Source organism: Macrobrachium rosenbergii, chromosome 40, assembly GCF_040412425.1.
Source record: "Macrobrachium rosenbergii isolate ZJJX-2024 chromosome 40, ASM4041242v1, whole genome shotgun sequence".
In the NCBI taxonomy this organism is placed as follows: domain Eukaryota; kingdom Metazoa; phylum Arthropoda; class Malacostraca; order Decapoda; family Palaemonidae; genus Macrobrachium; species Macrobrachium rosenbergii.
Genome location: NC_089780.1, coordinates 17,641,674 through 17,654,077, shown reverse-complemented (window position 1 = coordinate 17,654,077; position 12,404 = coordinate 17,641,674).

The following is a 12,404-nucleotide window of genomic DNA, read 5'->3' as shown; positions in this document are numbered from 1 at the left end:
CATGAATACTATTTTTTCTTGCCGAAAAATGTATATATATATATATATATATATATATATATATATATATATATATATATATATATATATATATATATATATATATATATATACATATATGTGTGTGTGTGTAGAAATAATCAACACAATCACGTGTGAAACAGAAATGAATTTCTGACTCACATCGGGATCGAACCCGGGTCTTTCAATTGAAAGGCAAGGGCGCTGCCAACTAAACCACTCAATGGCTTGCGTGTGGTTCAGTTGGCTATGCCTCTGCCTATCAACTGACAAACCTGAGCTCGATCCCGACGTGAGTCAGATTTTTTATATATTGACATGTATATATGTGTATATATGTATAAATATATATATACATGTATATATATATATATATATATATATATATATATATATATATATATATATATATATATATATATATATATATATAATCTAATGGTAATGACAGCAACTGAATACCTGCCAGAACACTCAGGTAAATAAATAGTCCATATTACATTGACTGTTTTCCACAAAGGCCGTGACTATTAATATTAACAACCAGGACAAGTCTGACATCCAATGCAAACAGGAATTGTCAAACACGCTGGCGGCCATTCAGCAGGATAATTATACGACAAAATGAATAATTGTGCTTGAGTCCTATTGTTCCTTAACAATAATTTGTCACAAAAATGTCAAAACCTTCGGTTACATTATTTGTAATCAGTAGATGGCTGAACGTATTTTCTATGGGAATTTGCAGATGGCACAACAATGGCTAATGCAATATGAATTTTTCAATTATGCTGTTGTCGGACATTCGCGTCGAGAGGGGTATAGAGGTAAACCGATCTGACTTTTAAGAAAACTAGTTAATAAAAATGGGAATTCTTATTTAGTCACCAGAGGCACGCAATCCAAAACGCAAGAAGAGCAGGATTTCTTTTTTTTTTTTTTTTTTTTTTTTTTGCGTCTAATCTTGGAAAAATGGGAGTCAATGTTTAGAAGGATAGAAGCATACACTGTGTATATATATATATATATATATATATATATATATATATATATATATATATATATATATATATATATATATATATATATATATATACGCTTCTATCTTTCTAAATAATTGAATTCTATTTGTTCCAATATCTGGGAGCAAAAAAAAGAAAGATAATCCATATTCTCATTTCCTTTTGGATTGTGTGCCCCTAGTTATATATATGAAGCATATATATACATATATATATATATATATATATATATATATATATATATATATATATATATATATATATATATATATAATAAACAATAAGTACATAGCGTATCGCTACAGTAGGTCTCAAATGAGCGCAAATGGAGCAGGTCATGTACCTAGGTAGGTAAAATATCTTGGCAGCGAAATATCCTATTCTGATTTTTTTAAATTTTTTTTTTTGCATTCGGAAATGTAAAATGGAGTAGGTTATGTAACTCGGCAGGTAAATATCTTTGCAGTTAAATATCCTATTCTGATTTTTTTTTTTGGGGGGGGGAGCATTCGGAAATATAAAATAGAATACTTTTGTACTTATTCTTTTAAAGAATATAAACTTATCGAATAAATTTATCTAAATTTATCGAGTAAAACGATAAAGCTCTTTCCCTTTGAATTTTAATGAATTAAACTTTTTTTTATGTCTGGATGGAAAACGATTCCTGCTAAAAATTAACTTTCTTTTTAATTTATTTTTACGAAGACTCTTTCCGAAGGTAATCACATAACAGAACTGCTAATATGTTACTGATACGTTGGTCAAATTTATATTACTTTAATCAGTATACTACCTGGATATAAGGAGCAAAATACCTAGAAACAGAACTACTGATAACTTACTGATATATTAGTCAAGTTTATATTATTTCAAGCAGCATACTACCTGCACATGAAGGCCAAATACCTAAATTGCTTTCAAGTGCACAATTATGTTCCCTGTATAACGTCATCTTCAATAACGGTGTGCGAAATGTCGTGATATGTAACTGTAAACAAGGATTTATATTCGCGAACTGTAATATAATTGCGAAAGTGTAATATCGCATGATGAAAACAGATATATCATTTCTGTTACGTGGAATGCAGTTAGTTAAATGCATTCTAGCTATGACTATTTATTTACATATGCAGGGATTTTACAGCTCTTTGTGTTACAGGGTCAGTGGAATGTTCTCTCAGTGAGTGAGAATCATTCCTACGCTGTGAGAAGATATATGTAAAGAATGACAGAACGAAATACACTGCTTCATACTTTTGTATGGATGTGCTGATCATTACAGGAATATAAACATACGCTTTTATCTACCGTGGAAGGATTTAACCCAATGAACGAAAGGTTAAAGCGGCGACTCACTAACGAACGTCTTAGGCTGATGCATATATATATATATATATATATATATATATATATATATATATATATATATATATATATATACATATATATACATATATATATATATATATATATATATATATATATATACATATATATACATATATATATATGTATATATATATATATTTACACACACATATATAGATAGATAGATATAATATACGAGGGGATTCCACGTCTTAAATTATTAAGAGAAATAAATAAATATATCATGAAAATTACTAAGCTTTCGAAGGGACCACCTCCCTTCCTCCCTCTGAGAGGTAAGGGAGATGAGTCCTTCGAAAGCTCAATAAATTCCAGTCTCGTGATTTGTGGGTTTTGCTCAGTCTTGTATAAACAGATGTACATTTTCTAGTAAGCGTGTACATCTCTTTAATATTGAAGCCATCAATTCTAAAGTTAGCTAACAAATTCCGTTATACTTTATTGAAATTTATGCATAGCAATTTTTAAAGCTGTGGAAATTATGAAACCTAATTCTTATGTACAAATTTTCAATACTGCAACCATCAATTCTAAAGTCGACTGACAAATTCAATTATACTATATCTAACTAAATCACGGTATTATCGAAATTTACGCACAGCATTTGTTTTAAAACTGTGAAAATTATGAGACCTAATTCCCATTTATAAATTTTCAATACTGCAGCCATCAATTCTAAAGTCAACTGACAAATTCAATTATACTATATCTAACTGAATCACGGTATTATCGAAATTTACGCACAGCATTTGTTTTAAAACTGTGAAAATTATGAGACCTAATTCTCATTTATAAATTTTCAATACTGCAGCCATCAATTCTAAAGTCAACTGACAAATTCAATTATACTATATTTAACTAAATCACGGTATTATCGAAATTTACGCACAGCATTTGTTATAAAACTGAAAATTATGAGACCTAATTCTTACTCGGCCGGACAGGTATTTTTCCCGTTTCTTCTTGGTAACGGGACTCTAAGGATCCTTTGTAGGAGGTCTCAAATAGCACCAGCTGTATCGTTCCCAGAATCCAAGAAGCCTTGTGGCCACAGGCGAAGCTCAACTGAAAACCTCCGACGTGAACTTATTACGGTGTCAGGGATTCCTGCTGTGCTGCTGGCATTAGCAATGTTGCAATTTTTCGTCTTATTTTTTATTCCCCGTGCAACACCGTAGGTCTGAATATGTTGTTATATGATATTTTTGGCTTAGTATCTGTGATTGTGTATGTATGTATGTATGTATGTATGTATGTATGTATGTATGTGCACGTGTCTATATATATATGTATGTATATATATGTATGTGTGTATGTATGTATGTATATATGCATATTCATGTCTGTCATTTTCAAGACGTGTGTTGTAGTTAATAAGGAAAATACATGTAAATAACTCGCGTTAATTTTTTTTCTCCTCTTTAACTCTGAACGGTGGTTTGCGATAAGTTCCGTTGTTAATATTCAACCTTGGTTCAAATAAGTTATATTCTAAGGTAAGCGGATGAATATCCCGGTTATTAGGAGCATGCTAATCTAAATTTAACAAAATAATTCTCATTTTTATCTTTTTACTAAGTTCTACTTCATGCTGTTCTAAACAAGCGACCATAGAAATGTAAGTATCCCTTTAATTCCATTTTCTTTTTTTTTCATATGAAAATTTTATATTCAGTTCAGTCGACCTGAACCCTATGAGTATGGGGGCGGCGGCTTTTGCTACATCTTAACTGCTCTGTCTATCGCTTTATTTCTTTGACTATTTTAAAAATAAAGTATTAAAACTATAGGAGTGATGTGTAGTTAATAAAAGATCAGTGGATTAAACCCTTTAGTTTTTGCAATTAAAACCTGCCACTCAAGTCAGGTAACGCCACTTCAAAGTTCTGCTGATTTCTAAAATATGTACAAATGCAAAGAAATCATTATTCAGTTTCTGAAATAAATGAACATCATTAACAACTACATTACCTAGTTTGCATAAACTCATGAAGAAATTTGCGAAAATTAAACACATCTGACCTTTTACCGAAAAGAAATAACGTACTGGATCAGATTTGAATCGAGACACTTGACTTAGCACTCCAATGGAGACGGAGTTAATCACACTTCATAACTCGCTCTCTCCTTTATGCGAGAGGCGAGTTATGGTTCTCGCCTGCGCGCAAACACTGTAATTCATTTAACAGGTTTAGCACTGGGAAAAGTTTAAGAGTTAATAGCGTGATGAGCGACCATCAACAACGCTTTCTAAGCACATATCGAGCACAGCATTTTCCGATTGCGTGTCGGAAGCACATTTTGGCCCCCTGCTAAATGGTAGACATGCATCAGGGGCGTTTTTGTCATGGAATTGCGAGCTTACTTCATAATATGTCGGGTTTAGCAATAAAGGGCTAATTCTGAGCCTTTTTCTGATTGTTTCTCCAACGAGTTATTTGAAATGTATTTACTTCAGTTCATGCTAAAGAATGTAACCATTTTACAGAGTATGTTAAAAAGCAGAGCAGGCTTTCTGAGTAAATTTACTGACCTTACGTAATTAAGCGCTGAAATAATGATCATTATTTGACCACTACTACTTATGTTCCTGAAGTCCTCCTTAGAAGCAGCACATGTGGCAATGATTCACAAGGAGGCCTAAAGCTAGTGAAAGAATTTGTCTATCTTCCATATAACAACATTCCCTTAAAAAATGGGAAAAAAGGTGGACGGGGGGTTATTTGTACCATTTATTTATTTCCCCGGTTCGCACATTCTCTAAGATGTTACAGGTCTTGCACATGTCTAGGTGTTTATCAGCGTTAAAATGTAAAAGTGTAGCAGCATCCACGGTTTTTTTTTTTTTTTTTTTTTTTTTTTGACACCTGTTACGGAATACGACTGCATCTTTGTTACTCTTTCCAATTTTCTTCCCAGCATTACAATTTTCTTCCCAGCATTACAATTTTCTTCCCAGCTTTACAATTCTCTTCCCAGCTTTCCCATTTTCTCCCCAGCTTTTCAATTTTCTTCCCAGCTTTATAATTTCCCAGCTTCACCATTTTCTTCCCAGCTTTACAATTTTCTTCCCAGCTTTCCCATTTTCTTCCCAGCTTTTCAATTTTCTTCCCAGCTTTACAATTTTCTTCCCAGCTTTAAAATTCTCTTCCTAACTTTCCCATTTCTTCCCAGCTTTACAATTTTCTTCCCAGCTTCACCATTTTCTTCCCAGCTTTACCATTTTCTTCCCAGCTTTACCATTTTCTTCCCAGCTTTCCCATTTTCTTCCCAGCTTCACCATTATCTTCCCAGCTTTACAATTTTCTTCCCAGCCCCAGCAGTCAAGATAAAACACTTTCCGATCTTTCTTTGCTTATCGACAGCACCATCAACCCCTTTTCCTAATTTTCTTCAAGCACAGGGCAGACAAGGCCGTGTTGTTACCGACCCTTTTGTCTTTTGCATAAGGGACTCATTCTTACTAAGGTCCTATGCTATCACTGGCTACCACTATGTAAACACCAAAGTGAGATGTTTTACATATTAATTTCATAACTGCACACGTGCAACTTATCGTACGTTAGGGTAAGAGCAATATTTGAAAGCCAAATCACGCTAATTTTCAGATAATTGGAGGCCATGAGAGTGTGGCAAAGTGTGATATATTCAGTATATCCTTTGCATGCCTTTACTACGCATGTAGGTGATCGGGGGATATATGTTTGTTGAACATACTTGAAGCTGAGTGCCTTTCATTTTCACCTCTTTGTTTCTTTTGGAAAAGGAACGCGATCAGGTCACGAAAATGCGCGTAATTCCGTTATGCTACTTAATGTAATTCTAGATCAGAGAGAATAAAATTGTAGAAAATAATTTTATTGCAAGACGAACGGTAAATGGAAAAGATATGTTCATAACATGTTTTCCTTTCATGATTTTCTTTTGGAATATTGTAATATTTGACGCATATAAGAATTAAAAATAGAAACTGTAGCTCTGAAGCGTTTGGGGTGAATTTATTTCGTAAAATCAGTGCATCTTTTATTCAGCGCGGAAAAAATGAATGCAGAAACATTGTCCCCCGTCACTTACTCTCATGGGATATGGCAATACACACACACACACACACACACACACACACACACACACACACACACACACATATATATATATATACATACATATATGTGTGTATGTATGTATGTACGTATATGTCTTTGTGTATGTATGTCTGTGTCTTTATGCAAAATTATATTTATGAGTTGTCAGTTCCAACGACCATTAACATTCTCTGCACTTGCTAAGCTCCACTTTAGCCATCTAAGCAGCATGTTGAAATTCCTTGCCCCGGTTAACATGGATATATCTCATGAAACTGGTCCAAAAACTCACTGCACCCACTCACCCTAAAATCTTGTCCAGCTAACAACCATTCGTGTATGTCAAAACCACAACAGGACTGAAAACAGCTGTTTAATGAGGAATGTGTCTAACTCACTAGCGGATCCAGAAAAATTTCATGGGTGGGGGCACCAATTTTCATATTTTATATATATATATATATATATATATATATTGTATATTCTCTCTCTCTCTCTCTCTCTCTCTCTCTCTCTCTCTCTCTCTCTCTCTCTCTCTCTCTCTCTCTCTCTCTCTCTCTCAATTTTTATTATTACTATAAGATTTTTTGTTCTTTTCCCATTTTTATTTTTTTTTTTCATTTGTGTTATTATCTAAATCTTCAGCATTATTATTTTGTCATTGTTTTCACTGGGGGGCCACGTGCCCAGGTGCCCCCCCCCCCGCGATCCGCTACTAGTCTAACTCGATAACTCGTGCCAGAGCTTCATTTCAGTTTTCGCCCCATAGTCGTAACTGGGTCGATGACTAATATCTGTGTAAACAGCACCATCATAACAGCTAACAGGCATTCGTAAGGGTAATTTGCTTGTCTGTAGTTGCGTTACTTAAATGAAATATGCTATAAACATACCCGTCAATTAATTAAGAGCACCAATCCTGTAAGACCTTGTGAATTTATTAATAATAAGACCTTGTGAATTTATTAATAATAAGTTTATTAGAATATCATTATCGCTATTATAAACATATTGTAAAAATAAAAGACCCCTGACAGTATTATATTTTGAAAAAATGGTATTAAAGAAACGATTTAAAGCTGTTTAAAAGCAAAAGTTATTTTCCAGTGTTCTTTAAAGTATAACTGTGAGTATTTTACATAATTTCGCCAAATATTATTGTCTGTAATGCACGCACATACACACGCACATGCACACATACTTTAACTTGATTCGGATAAAAATTCAGGAAAATTACAAACAGTAAAGGGCCTAAAAAAAATTATAAGGACGCCACTCTTCGCTCAGGAAAAAATATGTTTTGGGGTGAATTATTCTGACTCGGAATAAACGGAATAAATCCTGACATTATTCCAAACGATAAAAAGAAACAGTCGCCATTTTCTTTGGGGAATGAAAAACGACTCACTTACAATACGAAATGAGATGTATTGCTAGTTTTTTTTTTTTGTGGAAAAGACAGAATGGTGATATAAAATTTCCCTACAAAATATGAGTCTATATGTCGACTTCTAAAAAAATTCTCCTTGTATTTTAATAATGTATTTACATTTGTATCTTCTAATTTATTACTTTGTTCATTTAGTTTTTTTTCTAATAACTGACCTCTTCTTTCCATATTTCCTATTACCTTCTGTTACTTCTTTCAAATGAACACCATATTCTCTGGAAGCTTGAATTTCAAGTCATTGGCCTACTGTGGTAGGCTTGTTCCATACGGATAGAGTTCATATTCTGAATAAATATAAGAAATGATCTCATTTTTAAAAATTTCTTTAATGTATCTCTTCCTCATATATAGAGCTAAAATCATACTTGATTTTTTGTAGCTCAACTGAAGTGACTTTACTAATTATTAAAGTTTATCATTTTAGTGACTTTACTAATTATTAAAGTTTATCATTTTAATTGTGTTAAAATACTAAAAAATTTCTCACGGACATACTGCATTCATTTATGTATTTAGTAATCCTGAAAGGAAAAGTTTATTAACGCATAAATGATAAATAACTTTTCATATGTAAGCTAGAATGTATGCGTAATTGTAATTTGTATATATATATATATATATATATATATATATATATATATATATATATATATATATATATATATATATATATATATATATACAGTAAAACTGTCGATCAGGAGCATATTAAATCGTTCCAGTTTACACAGTTATGGATATGTCAGGAACTAACTTATTTCCTAAAACTTATCATGACCACATTACATAAACAAAATGTCATCACGTTGAAGTACCGGGCTGTCAAAACGCCATTAAAATTGTCATCGCGAGAGATTATGGGGAGGGGGGGAAGTTTCTGACAAGTGAACACTGAGTTTTTTCTCTCTCTCTTTTTTCATATTAAATCTTGCGCCGATAGTCAATTAAGCCTTGCGCCGTTTCATGAAAATATGAAATTATCTGGTTTTCATTCATATGGGAAGCCCTATTTCATCAAAATGTTTATAAACTTACGGTTTCACATTACATAATTATATGAAAAAAACGAGACGTATAATTCACACACACAAAACAATAGTTTATTTAAGCTTATTGAAAGTTAATAAAAATAGATAACTAACTTTTGGTACATGCATGCGGGATTCTAATAGCGTTAGACATTACGGCAATGCAAAGTCGGTGTAAATTGACATAATATATGTATCACTGACAATGCAGTTTCTCAATCTTTGTTTTTTTTTTACAGCAAAGTGTACTGTACATTTAGTTTTTCATTTTTTGCACGAATTTTATGTAGACCTTACATCCCGCAAAGGTCAGGCAAAGATTGGACACAGCAGGGCTGGGTGCTACATGAACATAAGTTAGCAATTAAAAATATGAATCCAAACTGCCTATTCTATAGTAGAATGTAAGTGCATCAGTGATGTGTCAAAAATATGTACGAATAATTAAAAGTTAACCTTGGAAAATATGAATACATACATGGTATTCAAGAGTAGAGTATAAGTGCATCAGAGAGAGATATCAAAAATCTATACGAATAATCACTGCAGCTTATCCTACGTAGAATTGTAAAAGAAAAAAGAAAAAAAAGTTCTAATGCCTGATTTCAAGGTACGGCTTGCGCACGTGCCTCCTGTCACAACCAATCACTAATAACAATGGAGCATGGCGATGTTTGAACATTCCTATAATTCGCGTGTGTTTCTCCGCTCATTACCGATTTCGTTGAAGTCCGAGAAGTTCCGATAAATGTCCTTGTAACGGCGGAGGAAGACTGCAGTACATGCAATCTGACTTGTGATTAAAGGAGAAGAAATTGGTGAATTTCTTGGGCAAAAATGCAATTTAGCATGAAAACTGGTGCGTTCAAGATTTTTCAGTGGGACAATTAAGCACCTCGATGTAAGAAAATCTATGAATTGTGTTACGGAATAATAAATGTACATAAATTTAGTTCCACATATTGTAAGATTTTAAAAAATGGTTATCCACACTGGGAACACTTTCGAAAGCAAGATAACGACTAGATTTATTTTTTAACCTTTCCATCTCATGTGAGGTTTCCTCCGCCTGAAACCCGTCATTGATGGCAGGACAATGGGTACCTCTATTTCTCAATATTTTCTTCTTTTTCTAAGTGTTTTCCTTCTTTACAGCAATACCTAAAACATTTTTTTCATTATTATTATTTTCCTGCCATCTTGTGCCTCGTTCGTTTTGCAAACGTCGCTGACATAAGAGTAACAGTTTAATTTATTTCTCAGTATTTCTCATCATCATCTGATCTTTTCTCTGCTTTGCAATCGTAGCTGATAAACGTCCAAAATTTCTCAGACCAATCGTCACTTGTATCCCAGCAACTGATAAAATTGGTATTCGTTATTTATTCTCGTCTGATTTTATACCTTTTTTCAAATGTCATCCGCGAAAGGGTAATGAGTGATTTTTCTTCTCAATATCTGACTTTGATCTGATCTGTCGTCTGTTCTGCAAACGTCACTGACAGCATGACAGCTGGTAAATTCATTTTCTGATACCTCATTCTGATGTATTTTCATTTAATATGATGTCAGTTCTATAAAACCTTTTGATAACAGTAAAATTGTGTTAATTTATTTTATAGTCATTTATTCTCTTATGTTATTTTAAAGGCTCTATTTTTTCCGGGCTAGTGTATATATTTGTTTTTTTGGGATTTGACCCTTAGTTAATGTTTTCTTCTGTATACAAACTCCTTTTTAGCTAGGCAGAGTTTAGAGAATAAAATACTCGTTCCATTACGAACTATGGAGAATTTCCTTACCTTTATCTGTAACATAAAAAAAAAAATATAATGCATTGCCCCAGAGAGAAAAACGTACTATTAGTCAAAAAATCAAGCTATGCCAATTTCCCTTGCAATGAATTGCCTTAAAGAGAAAAAATCAACGAGAGAGAGAGAGAGAGAGAGAGAGAGAGAGAGAGAGAGAGAGAGAGAGAGAGAGAGTAACAATCCCATACGCTGCAACTCTAGCGCCAATTAAAAAAAAATGGCGAAAAAAAACAAACATCTTTCCCAGCCGAAGTCAAAATAATTCGGAAATCGCTAATTCCGTTCCGGGGGATCTTATAAATTAGCCCGACCTCCTCCTCCCCCTCCCCCCACCCGCTTCCCAGACCCTCCCCAGACCCTCCCGAGAGCCCTTTGCAAGCGTCTACCGCCCCGGGCCGTGGGGCCTGGTCATTACTCTTCGGGGTTAACTAGCTCGGTTTAGCAAAACATTCTCCATCAGGCTAACGATGCCTTCAGGCGCCGATTCTTCATGTGGTTTTTGCCTCATGCCCCCGTTTTGCCTCTGTGCTTCTTGTTTATGTCCTCTTGGTTTACAATTATCGCCTTACTTATCCGTTGTCCTTCGCTTTTCAGCTGCGACCGACAACGACGACGGCGACGAGGGTTCGAGAAAGAATTTTCCGAAGTTCATCTCTCTCTCTCTCTCTCTCTCTCTCTCTCTCTCTCTCTCTCTCTCTCTCTCTCTCTCTTCCCAGAAACTTGCATTTTCATTGACTCTCTTTATGTATGTCGAGATTTTCTTGCATGCCTTGTTACACATCCCTGTATCTTCCTTTACGTTTCTTGAAATGCACTTTTTTTTTCAAAAATTTAAATAATATTTAATTGCCATATTGATTGATTTATCTCTCTCTCTCTCTCTCTCTCTCTCTCTCTCTCTCTCTCTCTCTCTCTCTCTCTCTCTCTCTCTCTCTCTCTCTCCAGAAACTCGCATTTTCATTGACTATATATTTATGGAGACTTTAGACATCCCTGTATACTGCTTCACATTTCTTCATTGTACTTTTTATTTCTAAAATCTAAACAATATTTACTGCATTACTACGTGAACTGATTGGTTGATTTATCTATAAACATTAAGCTACAAAGCCCAGCACTCGGGCACTTATGGGCATTCAGTGCTAAAGGCAGTGAAATTAGGGAGATGGAGTGGGTGGACAGTAAGGTGGAAGGGAACGGAGGTAAAGTAAAAGGCTAAAAAGTGGATGCAGCTAAGGGCCGAAGGGACGTTGAAAACAATCTTTAGTAATGCCTACAGTCCACCATGTAAGGCGCATTGACGGCACTTCACCCTGCGGATTATTGCTTGCTTGAAATATATTCTTTTATATCTCAAATATTTCTTGATTGTAAATATCTATTAAATATTTTGTTACCTAAGTGACATGCTACTAATTTCCGATTGCGAGATTTTTAGAGTCTTAAGTAATTATCACTCAGTTCCTCTATTACAATTTCTTGAGGACTGGTGATATTTTTCTATGTATCCATCAATTCTGTTCTTTAATTGTTAAATATATTTATTTTAAGCAACGGTAACCTATCTCGTTCCTCCATCTCAGAGCGCTGAAAATGTA